Source organism: Malania oleifera, chromosome 6, assembly GCF_029873635.1.
Source record: "Malania oleifera isolate guangnan ecotype guangnan chromosome 6, ASM2987363v1, whole genome shotgun sequence".
NCBI lineage: Eukaryota > Viridiplantae > Streptophyta > Magnoliopsida > Santalales > Ximeniaceae > Malania > Malania oleifera.
The window spans coordinates 12,407,911-12,422,417 of NC_080422.1; the positions used below are offsets into that span (position 1 = coordinate 12,407,911).

Below are 14,507 nucleotides of genomic sequence, written 5' to 3' on the forward strand. Positions count from 1 at the left end.
TTTGTATATTTGTATTATTATTGTGATTGCCTTATATAATTATTTGCATATTCATGCACATTCTATTGTATTCTCGTATTTTGATTTATTGTATCTTGATGTACTTTTAGGGTTGAAATTGCTTCCACATAAATTATGTACTTAGGGTTTTTTGGTCATTATTGTACTCTCTTTGTATTTAATATTTGTATAGTTAAGGTTGCGTGTTAATTTTGGTTGCCATATTAAATAGGTAATTATTAATTTTAGAATTAACTTGTTTCCATAAATTCAATTATTTTCTTGCCCGTTTTAGTAGTTTACATATTTTAAATTCGATTTGTTTTCCTTAATTAATTGTTAGCATATGTATGTCTTGTGCATATCTTTGACCGCGTGTTAATATTAGGATAAATATCATATTATTAAAATATGTATATTGTTAGTTAATGATGTTTAGTATTGTTACTGTTAATATTATTATTGTTACCATTATTGTCATTTATTATTATTATTATTATTATCATATCTATTACTACTATTAATATTAGTATTGTTATTAGTATTAGTATTATTTATTAACGTTATCATTCTTATCATTATTAATAATATTATCACTATTTTTAGTATTTTCTTTATTCAATCTTATACGTACTATGGTATATATTTTGATAAAATATTTTCTTGATTTTTAAATCCCTATGATTTTATTGCGAGGGTATGAGCCTTCGGGCATCACGTACCCTAAGCTCTGAGGGAATATCTATATATATATATATATATATATATATATATATATATATATATATATATATTATCTTTATTTATTTATTTAGTTATTTTTTTACATGTACTTATAAATTCATAAAAAAAGGAGTAATTTAAAGAATTATTAGATTAACTTAGGGATAATTTTAAATTAATTAGGTACCGTTCGTAAGAACGGGCGCGTAGGGGGTGCTCGTACCTTCCCCTCGCGTAACCGAACTCCCGAGCCTAACTCTGGTAATGTAGACCGATTCTACCCCTAACGGGGTAGTAATCATGTGTTCTAACCGCACTAAAGGTTAGTGGCGACTCCGATATTCCATGTTTCTCCTTAAAAATAAAATTGATTTTTTTAATTTCGCCGCCCGGGGGCACACGCGCTCCCGGGACGCCGCGACAGCTGGGGACCGAACATGGAAAGATCTGGCTAATTCTTTTATAGCTCAATACCGCCATGTTATAGAAATGGCACCCGATCGTATGACCTTGCAGAGTATGCAAATGAAGCCCGCCGAAACATTTAGAGAATATGCATACAGGTGGAGGGACATGTCTGTCCAAGTCAATCCTCCTGTGGAAGACAGGGAGGCTATTTCCCTATTTGTGAATACCTTGAAAGATCCTTACTTCGGGCATCTCTTAGGAGCAACCCCCCATGACTTCATGGACATTGTTTCTACCGGAGAAAGGATTGAGACGGCCATCAAAGTCGGGAGAACTAAAAGTATTAGTACAGAGACTGGTCTAGGCAAGAAGTGGACAAGCAAGAAGAAGGAAGAAGAGGTTCAGATGGTTCAAAGACAACAATATCAAAGAGAGCATGGCTCAGGGGCTAGGAGGAATTTTGCTTTCGAACCCTCTGTCAATCAGACAGTTCATACAGGAGGTAGACCCCAAGTTGTTCCTTCCGGGACCATGCCTACCCAACCGAATGTGCGAACTCATGATAGAGGCATCCAGAGAAATACGAGAAGGATAGATCCTATTCCAATGACATACTCAGAATTATTCCCACAATTGATGGAAAGGAACTTAGTTTCAGTCATTCCTGGAATGGTCATTACGGCACCTTTTCCGCAATGGTATGACCCCGAAGCCAAGTGTGCATATCATGCTAACACTCCCGGGCACACTATTGAACGGTGTTGGGCATTCAAAAATAAGGTTCAAACACTAAGAGAAGCCGGATGGCTAGCATTTGATGATAAACAACCAGGAATTCAAGGGAACCCTCTGCCCAATCATGGAGGTAGCAATGTCGGAATGATAGAAGAAGGGACGAATGAGGTGGATTTTGAACGAATGTCTTTAGACTGGGTGTTCAATGAACTTGTTGCGGCAGGTCGGGTAGGGCAGGAGGCCATTTGCCCCACTAATGCACTTTGTTTATGTCAACGTAAAGAAGGAAGATCTGTGAAAAAGTGTGTAACCTTTAGAAAGTTTTTGCAAAAGATGGTGGATAACAAGTTTATAGAGATTGGTTGTACCCGAAAAAGTGGAGAGATTGCAGTCGTTGGGGAAAACAGGCCAGTATATCATCAGTGCACTAATCAACCATTCATACCTACCATGAACAAGGCTCTTCCCACAAAGGAAGCACCAGCTCGCTTGGTGATCTCTACTCCCAGGCCATTCCCATACAAGAGTAACCAAGCAGTACCCTGGAAATATGAATGTGAAGCGTATGTCGAAGGAAGCGCCAGCAATATAGCAGGGGTAAAAGGGATAACTCGAAGTGGTAGGGTGTATATGCCAGAGTCCTCTAAAACAAATCGACAGAATGCAGGGGAACCAGATAGGGCAGTGAAAAGTCCAATATCCAACGGAGAGGCTGAAGAATTCCTGAAGATAATAAAGCATAGCGAGTACAACATTGTGGACCAACTAAAGAAAATGCCGGCTCACATATCTGTTTTGTCGCTTCTACTAAATTCAGAGACCCATCGGGAGGCATTACTTAAAGTCCTAAATCAAGCCTACATTCCCCAAGATATCAGCGTTGATAAATTCAATCATGTGATCGGAAGTCTGGCGGCCTCCAACTACATCACTTTTACTGATGAAGAAATTCCGCCAGAAGGCCAGGGGCACAACAAGGCGTTGCATATATCCACGAAATGTAAGGATCATATGATGTCTCGAGTCTTGATAGATAATGGGTCATCCCTCAATGTTATGCCAATGACTACACTGCAGAGGTTACCCATTGATCCTTCTTACGTGACACCAAACAATTTGGTGGTGCGTGCCTTCGATGGGACACGAAGAGAGTCAGTAGGGTCGCTTGACATCCCTATTCAGATTGGACCCGTAACCTTCAATATCACTTTTCAAGTCATGGATATTACACCTTCATACAGTTGTCTCTTGGGAAGGCCTTGGATACATAATGCTGGGGCAGTTCCGTCCTCTTTGCATCAGCGAGTGAAATTTGTAGTAGGGGATAAACTGGTATGTGTTTATGGAGAAACCGACATAATGGTTACTAAATCTTCTTCCACTCCCTATGTGGAAGCGGCTGAAGAAGCCCATGAAGATTCATTCCGAGCGTTTGAGATCATCAACGTCCTTACTATAATGGAGGGATCTGTTATCCCTCAACCTCAGATCTCTTCTTCTACACGTATGGTGGCTGCAGAAATGATTAAATCAGGGTTTTGCCCAGGAAAAGGGTTGGGGAAGTATCTTCAGGGCATCGCAATGCCATTGTTACCAGAAGGCATGAATGAAAGATACGGCATCGGATATACTCCTACTTTAGCTGACCATAAGAAGAAGGCAGAAGAGAAAAGAATGCTCCGGATCGAGAGGCGCACAGGGAGAGTAAGTACTAAATGGGGGGTAGAAGTCCCACCAATGAATCAGACCTTTCGAAAGGGCAATCAAGTCACTCTTGAGGAAGAAATGAAACAGATGAGCATATTGGCCTTGGAATCAAGGGACCATATGAATGACTCGAGTAGATGGATCTACCCATTGACAGGAGCAGAAATTCAGAACTGGACATCCTTTGATTACCCAATTCCCTTCATGTAATAGCTTTTGCTCATTTTGCTTTATTTTTGTAATCCGTGGACATTATTGCCTCGGATCATTTGTCTTTTTCATCAATAAAACCAGTATGCATTTCTTTCGCATTTATTGCATCATGGGGTCATTTGTCAAAGAATTGTTTACCTTTGTTTTATGCAGGGATAAGGAAAATAATCATACCAGTATTCAGGAGCCAGAAATTGATGTTAACTTTGAAAACTTAATCCTAGAAGCTGAAATAGAAGAGGAGACTGACTTATCACCTGAAATGCAAAGAATGTTGAAATCAGATGAAAAACCAACTTTAACCAGTAGTGACCCCACGGTCACAATAAATTTGGGGACTAATGAGGAACCAAAAGAAGTAAAAATCGGGGCACTGTTGGGAGGAAAAGAAAGATGCGAAATGATAAACCTTTTGAAGGAATACCAAGATGTTTTCGCGTGGTCATATCAGGACATGCCGGGTTTGGATACGGACTTAGTAACACATAAAATACCCATTTACCCAGATAGCAAACCAGTAAAACAGAAACTGAGGAGAATGCGCCCAGATATGTTGATCAAAATAAAAGAAGAGGTGCAGAAGCAGTTTGAGGCTGGTTTTTTAGAAGTAGCCAAATATCCGGAGTGGATGGCCAATGTAGTTCCAATAATGAAGAAAAATGGAAAAGTGAGAGTCTGTGTTGACTATCGAGACTTGAATAAAGCTAGCCCTAAAGATAATTTCCCACTTCCACACATAGATGTGCTGGTAGACAATACAGCGGGACATGCCCTGTTTTCATTCATGGATGGATTTTCTGGATATAATCAAATTAAGATGGCCCCGGAAGATAAAGAGAAGACCACGTTTATCACCTTATGGGGCACCTTTTGCTACAGGGTTATGCCCTTTGGTTTAAAGAATGCAGGGGCAACCTATCAGAGAGCCATGGTAACATTATTCCACGACTTGATGCATAAGGAGATAGAAGTATATGTGGACGACATGATTGTTAAGTCTCGGGATGAGTATAGCCATGTGATGAACTTAAGGAAACTATTTAAAAGACTACGAAAATGTCAACTGAAATTAAATCCAGAAAAATGTACATTCGGAGCTTCCTCAGGAAAATTGTTGGGATTTATCGTAAGTGAGAAAGGGATTGAGGTAGACCCGGATAAAATAAAAGCTATTCGAGAAATGCCTAGTCCCAAAACCGAAAAAGAAGTCAGGAGTTTCCTAGGCCAATTGAACTACATAGCTCGATTTATATCTCAGTTGACTGCTACTTGTGAGCCCATATTTAAGCTGCTGAAGAAGGATAACCCCGAAAAATGGAGTGAAGAATGTCAGAAAGCATTTGAGAAAATAAAAGAATATCTATTGAACCCTCCAGTTTTGGTTCCCCCTGTCCCTGGAAGGCCTCTTATATTGTACTTAGTAGTATCAGAGAATTCCATGGGGTGTGTGTTAGGGCAACACGACGAGTCTGGAAAAAAGGAGCGCGCCATCTATTATTTAAGCAAAAAGTTCACGGAATACGAATCTAGATACTCTAACCTGGAGAAGACGTGTTGCGCTTTGGTGTGGGTGGTTAGTAGATTAAGGCAATACACGCTGTATTACACAACATGGCTGATTTCTAAAATGGATCCGATTAAGTATGTTTTTGAGAAACCTGCAGTAACAGGACGGATGGCTCGTTGGCAAATGCTGTTGACTGAATATGACATCACATATGTAACGAGAAAAGCCATCAAAGGAAGCATTATAGCAGAATATTTGGCTGATAGGGCCGTTAATGATTACCAGTCCATGGAGTTTGACTTCCCGGATCAAGATATTGATTCGATTGATCAAGAAAAGGAAGGTAATGTTGGGTGGATGATGCTATTTGATGGGGCAACCAACGTATGAGGGCATGGAATAGGGGCTGTACTCATATCACCAGAGGGTAAATATTACCCAGTCACAGCCAAACTCACCTTTCCGTGTACCAATAATATAGCAGAGTATGAAGCGTGCGTATTGGGCTTACAGGCAGCTATTGACCGAGGCATTAAAAAATTGATTGTAAAAGGAGATTCCGCTTTGGTAATTTATCAGTTGATTGGAAAGTGGGAAACCCGGGATTCCAAATTAATACCATATCAGGAGTTCATTCAGGAAATGATGCAGGAATTCGATACTATCAGTTTTTCGCATTTACCGAGAGAGAGTAACTTAATCCCTGATGCGTTAGCAACATTGGCGGCTTTATTTAAGGTTGAGTCCGGAATAGAGATTGAACCCATTCGAATAAGGATGCATAGGGAACCTGCATATTGTATAATGACGGAAGAAGCCGATAGGAAGCCATGGTTTCATGATATCAAAACATACATTCAATGGAAGGAGTATCCCATAGGAGCCTCTAATAATGACCGAAAGACAATTCGGAGGCTAGCTTTGGGATTCTTCTTAGATGGGGAGATATTGTATAAAAGGAACCATGATATGACCCTCCTACGGTGCGTGGAGTTGCAAGAGGCAAGACAAATCATACAGGAAGTACACGATGGCGTTTGCGGAACCCATGCGGGAGGACACTCGTTGGCTCGAAAAATCCTAAGGAGTGGATATTATTGGATAACCATGGAACGGGATTGTATAGAGTATGTTCGAAAGTGCCATAAGTGTCAAATCTATGGAGATCGCATCCAAGTCCCACCCACTCAACTCCAGAATTTATCTGCACCTTGGCCTTTCTCAGCGTGGGGCATGGATGTGATCGGACCGATAACCCCGAAGGCCAGTAATGGGCATCGATTCATTTTCGTGGCCATTGACTACTTCACAAAATGGGTAGAAGCAGCATCATACTCTAATGTCACTCAAAATGTAATCAATCGTTTTATCAGGAGGGAATTAATTTGCAGATATGGGATCCCAGAAAGAATAATATCAGACAATGCCAAAAACTTGAACAACGAGGTCATGACGAAATTGTGCGGTCAGTTTAAGGTCAAGCATCATAACTCAGCCCCCTATCGACCTCAAATGAATGGAGCAGTGGAAGCAGCCAATAAGAACATCAAGAGCATCTTGGAAAAAATGACAGAAACCTATAGAGATTGGCATGAGAAGTTACCGTTTGCTTTATTGGCCTATCGAACCACTGTTCGAACATCTACAGGAGCTACCCCTTTCTCTTTGGTGTACGGGATGGAGGCTGTAGTTCCGATAGAAGTTGAGATTCCATCGTTACGAGTCTTGAAAGAAGCAGAGTTAACCGAAGCAGAATGGGTGCAATCTAGATATGACCAGTTGAATCTAATTGAAGAAAAAAGATTGACAGCCATAGTTCATGGGCAGTTATACCAAAGGAGAATGATGAGAGCTTTTAACAAAAAAGTGCGTATTCGACGGTTTCAAGAAGGGGATCTAGTCTTGAAAAAGGTCTTACCAATTCATAATGACCCCCGAGGTAAGTGGACCCCAAATTATGAAGGGCCGTATGTGGTAAAGAAAGCATTTTCAGGAGGTGCCTTATTGTTATCAGACATGGATGGAGCCGATCTGGTGCACCCCACAAACTCAGATGCGGTAAAGAAATATTTTTCTTAGAAACCCTATAAATTCTCAAGGAAATTCAATAAGATGACGATTTGCTTCATAAATCTGATGACTGTTCTTTATTCATGTTTTGATCAAAATGATAGATGGCCATCGTTGGCCGATCTGCTTTCCTATAAAAGAGCCAAATAACGATTTACCATTTGATAACCAAATTGAGCCTAAATGATAAACCAGTATTTTTTTTTTCAAAAGTCAGTTTACAAAATTTAACCTGGGTATGGGTCCTTTAGGGTCTGGCAAGTCATATGAGACAACAATCGGCTACTCGAAATGATGGCAGGCCATCTTTCTGCTACCCAAAAGAAACAAAAGAGATCCCTTGCAAGCCCTTCTTGAGCCTAGAAAATTCAATTTTTGATTAACCCGTCAAAGGATCACACCCCACACTGGGGTAATTTCAAAGGATTAGTCCCAAATGAAGTCCAAACAAAAATGACCGAATCCCTTCATGAAAGAGAAAAACAAAAAGGGAGCAGCAAAAGCAAATGGGAAAAGAAGAAAAGAGATAGAAAATAAGGGACATACTATGCATGTGATCTTTGACCAAGTTGCCCTTAATAAAAATGCTGATTTTGAGCCTTATTTAACTTTTTCTTTCTTTAACCCGCACCCCTAACTTATATTACAGTCCAAATAAAAGACCTGACCAGATTGGTATACATTGTTGTCTCTAATGATTTGTCAGACTCAATGATTGAGTCTGAACTACTACGTAATGACCTGATCCTGAAAAGGTACGTAGGCAGCTTGTTCACAAGACAAGTTCGGTCAAAGCCAAAACAAAGTGCCTCAACTTAAACTGGGGCAGAGAATGTCATTATGGGTTGGGATTTTTGAGCCATAGTTTCCCTCTTCTTCAGAAAACCTATATCCCCAAGCCTACGTTTCGTCCCGAGTCTTAAAGACCATCTTGAGATCAAAACATGAACTGAACCTGAGGCAATAGTTTAACTTGAGAATTATAGGGGTTCGCAACAGAATAAGGTGAAAGGAGGGAGAAATGTTTGGGGTCATCGACGAAAAAGAAAAAAGAAAAAAAAAAAAAAAAATTCAGTATAAGGGGAATTAAGCTTGACAACTTAACATTCATGTGCTTCGACTTTTTGAATACTGGTATAAAGTTTTTCCTTTGAACTGACATTTAAGTCTGGTAAACTAGTCATCTTGCATATATGACCTTTTGATATAGCAAAGGGATGTTACAATTACATGGTTGGATATTTCTAAAAAAAAAAAAAAAATCCCCTTTTTCATAGTCTCAAGAATAGGGTAATCAAAAGAGTTCGCTAGTATGCTTCCTGTTTCAGGCCTGATCAGCAAATATGACTTAGTGCTTTGGAAATGTGGTGTACAACCGATGAATAAGGCAGAATCTGAGGAGGTTGTGGCCTTCATATGAAATTGAGAGCTTTTACTGATGCATTTGCAATGAGGCAATTGTCGTGTCAAAACTTGTCTCCCTATCCAATTGCATTAAGCAAATAGGGTTAATATTGGTTGTAGATCCATTCAACTGAGGCGGATTTTTTTAGTGGGTTTCCTTTTAGCCAAGTCAATCATCTCCATGATTGGGTGAATTAAGAAAATTGAGCCAAGATCAGTTACAGATGTGGCAAGTATCAAAAGCATGGCCAAGATGAAAAATGAGGTTATTGATCACAGATGCACCAGGGGAAAAGATTCAGGCATTTCCTTCATTCATTACCATACATTTCAGGCATTGCATAAAAACATGTAGCAACATATCCCCATGTTCTGGCACCACAGTAGACAGCATACATGCACTACTGCATTCTAGTCATACCCCTCTTGTCATGCATCTCTTTTGATCATTATTCAAACGACCTTTGTCTCACTAATGTTTGAGTTATTACTCCATGAACTATAGCTCGGGTTCCTACACCCGATGCAAGTCACCCCTCATGAACTATAGCTCGGGTTCCTACACCCGGTGCAAGTCATCCTCCGTGAACTATAGCTCGGGTTCCTACACCCGGTGCAAGTCACCTTCCGTGCACTATAGCCCGGGTTCCTACACCCGGTGCAAGTCACCCTTCCATGAACTATAGCTCGGGTTCCTACACCCGGTGCAAGTCATCCTCCGTGAACTATAGCTCGGGTTCCTACACCCGGTGCAAGTCACCTTCCATGAACTATAGCTCGGGTTCCTACACCCGTTGCAAGTTGCCTTCCGTGAACTATAGCTCGGGTTCTTACACCCGGTGCAAGTCACCTTTCGTGAACTATAACTCGGGTTCCTACACCCGGTGCAAGTCACCCTTCCATGAACTATAGCTCGGGTTCCTACACCCGGTGCAAGTCATCCTCCGTGAACTATAGCTCGGGTTCCTACACCCGGTGCAAGTCACCTTCCGTGCACTATAGCCCGGGTTCCTACACCCGGTGCAAGTCACCCTTCCCTGAACTATAGCTCGGGTTCCTACACCCGGTGCAAGTCATCCTCCGTGAACTATAGCTCGGGTTCCTACACCCGGTGCAAGTCACCTTCCGTGCACTATAGCCCGGGTTCCTACACCCGGTGCAAGTCACCTTTCCGTGAACTATAGCTCGGGTTTCCTACACCCGGTGCAAGTCACCTTCCGTGCACTATAGCCCGGGTTCCTACACCCGGTGCAAGTCACCCCTCCGTGAACTATAGCTCGGGTTCCTACACCCGGTGCAAGTCACCTCTCATGAACTATAGCTCGGGTTCCTATACTCGACGCAAGTCATTCTCATGTGCTCTCAAGCATACATGCAAATCGGTTTTCACAGATCATTTTGGTCTCTTCCGTTACAATGGGCCTGGTCCCAAATCAGCGTCTTTTATCTTTGCAGGTTTGTTGCCACAAATAACATAGGAGAGATCTTACTTTTACTTTGAAGCAACGAATCCTACAAAGAGGGGCAGCTGTAGACACCCCATTTTTACCCAGGCCCAATATATGTATTACTATTATTATTATTATTTTATTATTATTAGTATTATTATTATTTATTCTTATTATTATTATTATTATTAATCTTCACTAATCTTGTTATTTTTATTATTATTATTATTATTATTATTTTCTGTATTATTATTATTATTAGTATTATTAATAGTACTTTATTATTATTATTATTATTTTCATTATTATTTTTATTATTTTTTATTATCATTAGTATTTTTATTACTATTATTACTATTATCCCATTTATTATTATTATTACTTTTGTTTTTATTTCTATTTATATTGTTTATTATTATTATTATTTATTATTTTCATTATTATTGACATTATTTTTAATTATTATTATTAGTATGTTTACCTTTATTATTACTATTATTATTATTATTATTTTATTTATTTATCTTTGTTATTACTATTATTATTATTATTATTTCGGTTATTATTATTATTATTATTATTGTAGTTGTTATTATTATTTTTAGTATCTTTATTATCATTATTATTATTATTATTTATTTATCTTGTTATTATTATTATCATTATTATTATTATTATTATTATTATTATTATTTTCTGTATTATTATTATCATTAGTATTATTAATAGTACTTTATTATTATTACTATTCTTATTTTCATTAGTATTTTTATTATTATTTTTATCATTAGTATTTTTATTACTATTATTACTATTATCTTATTTATTATTATTATTTTTCATTAGTATTATTATTATTACTTTTATTTTTATTTTTATTTATATTGTTTATTATTATTATTATTTATCTTTTCATTAGTATTATTATTATTACTTTTATTTTTATTTATATTTATATTGTTTATTATTATTATTTCATTATCTTTGTTGTTACTATTATTATTATTATTATTTTAATATATATATATATATATATTTTTACCTTATTATTATTATTATTATTATTATTATTACCATATTAATAATTATTCTCATATATATTGTTTCCAAAAAGAAAAAATACCATAAAATGCAAAAAACCAAAAAAGGAAAAGAGGTTGGTTAGGGTTGCTAAAAAAATGTTTATATGAGGGGGCAGCGCACACACAGAGGGACACAGACACAGCCGGGGGGGCAGAGGAACTGAGAAGAAACCTAACAAAAAAAAAAACCTTTCTTTGCCTCCCTCGGCATCCTCTTCTCAGCAACCAATACCGCCGCCTCCACCACAGCACTGCCTGCCACCCTCTTCACCCAGCCTCCCATCCATCCTCTTCTCAACACCACTCCCTCGCCCTCCGCAACCACTCCGACCAACTGCAGCCGAGAACCCCCTGCACCGACCATCCTCCACAGCCGCACCAGCAAAAGAAGATTTCCTGTTGCGGCTCCCTGCTCACGGCCACTCTTCATATCTTGTAACCCCGCACGGTGTCACCATCACCGTCACTCCCCCCAGCCATCACGAGCACCAACAGCGGCCACCGACCCCAGTTCTCCGGCAGCACCCGAGTCTCCTCCAGCAGGCCGCAGAGAAGTCCACAGCCCACCAGCAGCTTCCAGATCGCTGCAACACTCTGGTGATACCCGCCGTCACAGCTCCCGGCGACCGTGCGCCGGTCTTCGTCTCCGGTCCTGTTCCGATCCCTGCTCCATCCCTCAGCCTCCCTCTGTAAGCACCTTTGCACGGCTGTCTATACACACACACACAAACATGAATATACATATATATATATATATATATATATATATATATAGGTTTAGTTTATAAAGTGGAAATTTTGTTCTTATTTATTTATGCATGCTGTATATGCACACACACACTGATTGTCACTTATTATTATTTAGTTAAGTTTTATTGCTATTGTTATTTGTATATTGTTATTAGTAAATTGCTTGCATATTATTATTATTATATTAATTGTATTAACGTAATTATTTTGATTTTACTTGTGTTGTATTAATTGTTGTATTATTATTATCATAGAATTTTTATTGTAAGAACTTGTTCTAATATTTAAAGTTTAAATTTTTATCGTATTTGTTACATATGTAATATTGTGGTGAGACTTTTTAGCTGATATTCATGTTTATATCGTTTCTTGTCATATTTATAAATTTATTACTGTTATGAGATATTAATCGTCAGAGTTTGTGTTTAAAGGTCATATATTTGTATTCGTCGTATATATTAAATATTTAATATTATTGTACAATTGTTGTTGTGTTATGTGTGTGTAAATGTATACATATATATTTAATTGGTATTGTACTATTTAGGATTAGGTATTGAGATGATGATGTTTTTTAGCTTTTTTTTTTTTTTCTTTCTTTATTATGTTTCATTATTTAATGTTTAGTATTCTTGATATATTTTTCTTGTTGTATACTTTAATATCGTTGCCATGTTAATATTATCATGCTTGTTTTATTGTGTATTTATTTTGCATAATTATATTGTCGCGATGCATGTTTATTTTATTGTACATTTATTATGCATATCATTGTATTGTGTGCTTATCTTGTTGTATATTTATTTTTCATATTATTATGTTGCATATTTATTTTATTATATATATATGTATATATTTTTTTTTCATATTATGTGATTATTATTATTGTCTTTTATATTTGTATATTTATGTTATTTTGAATGCACATTCCTGTTGTGTATAGTTTGTATATTGGTATTATTATTGTGATTGCCTTATATAATTATTTGCATATTCATGCGCATTCGAGTGTATATTAGCATACATATTTTTATATTATTATTGTGTTTCAATTTTAGGTTTTTCTATGTTTCCATATCATACTTGTATATGCTTGCATAATATCTTTGTAGTCTGAGTTGTTTCCATAATCTTGTTTCCATGTTGATATATTTATTAATTATTTCCATAGTTGAATTATTGTATTTCCATAATATTCTATGTACGTATCATCTTTACCATTATTAATATTGTTATTACTATTATTATTTATTATTACTACTATTAATATTTCAATTATTAGTATTATTATTGTATTTATTACTATTGTTATTATTATTATTATTATTATTATTATTATTACTCTCCTTATTCTATTTTGAAGTATACATATATTTAATCGTGATATTTTTAGTATTTATATTAACTTGTTATTATTTTATTATTATGATTATTTTTGATTTTTTTTTTTATTATCCCTATGATTTTATTGCGGGGGGGGTATGAGCCTTCGGGCATCACGTACCCTAAGCTCTGAGGGAATATATATGTATATATTATCTTCATTAATTTATTATTTTATTTATTTATTTATTTTGTACATGTATTTATAAATTCATAAAAAGGAGTAATGTAAAGATTTATTAGATTAACTTAGGGATAATTTTAAATTAATTAGGTGCCGTTCTTAAGAACGGGCGCGTAGGGGGTGCTCGTACCTTCCCCTCGCGTAACCGAACTCCCGACCCCAACTCTGGTAATGTAGACCGATTCTACCCCTAACGAGGTAGTGATCATGTGTTCTAACCGCACTAAAGGTTAGTGGCGACTCCTATACCATGTTTTTCCATGAAAATATTAAATTGATTAATTCGAAACTATCCCTAAGTTAATCTAATAAGCCTTTAAATTACTCCTTTTTATGACTTTATAATTACACGCGAAAAATAAATAAATAAATAAATATAATATAATATATATATATTCCCTCAGAGCTTAGGGTACGTGAAGCCCGAAGGCTCATACCCCCGCAATAAAATCATAGGGATAAAGAAAATCAAAAATATTTAATAATACCAAAATATAAAAATAAGTACCATAGTACATAATAATAAATATACACTATAATAAGTAACACCGTATATATTAAAATACTAAAAATACCCTAATAAGTTATATATACCTATATACTAAAGATACCATAATAAGTAATACCATATATACTAAAATACTAAAAATACCCTAATAAGTAATACTAAGTATAAGCATAGCAATAATGTCATAATATATACCATATATACTAAAAATACGATTACAATAATAATAATAATAATAGCACGCACATCGAACATTATATAAATATGACAATACAAATAATTAAACCCCATAAATAGTATACAATATATCAATATGGAAACAAAATTATGGAAATAATTCAAATTGCAAATCTATTATGCAAACGTATACATGTACAAAATGGAA

At 36.5% G+C, this 14,507-nt stretch overlaps 1 pseudogene; it reads left to right on the plus strand.

Moving 5' to 3' along the window:
• Nucleotides 1-1,536: 1,536 nt before the first annotated feature.
• On the plus strand, nt 1,537-7,372 carry LOC131158475 (uncharacterized; annotated as a pseudogene).
• Nucleotides 7,373-14,507: the final 7,135 nt, after the last annotated feature.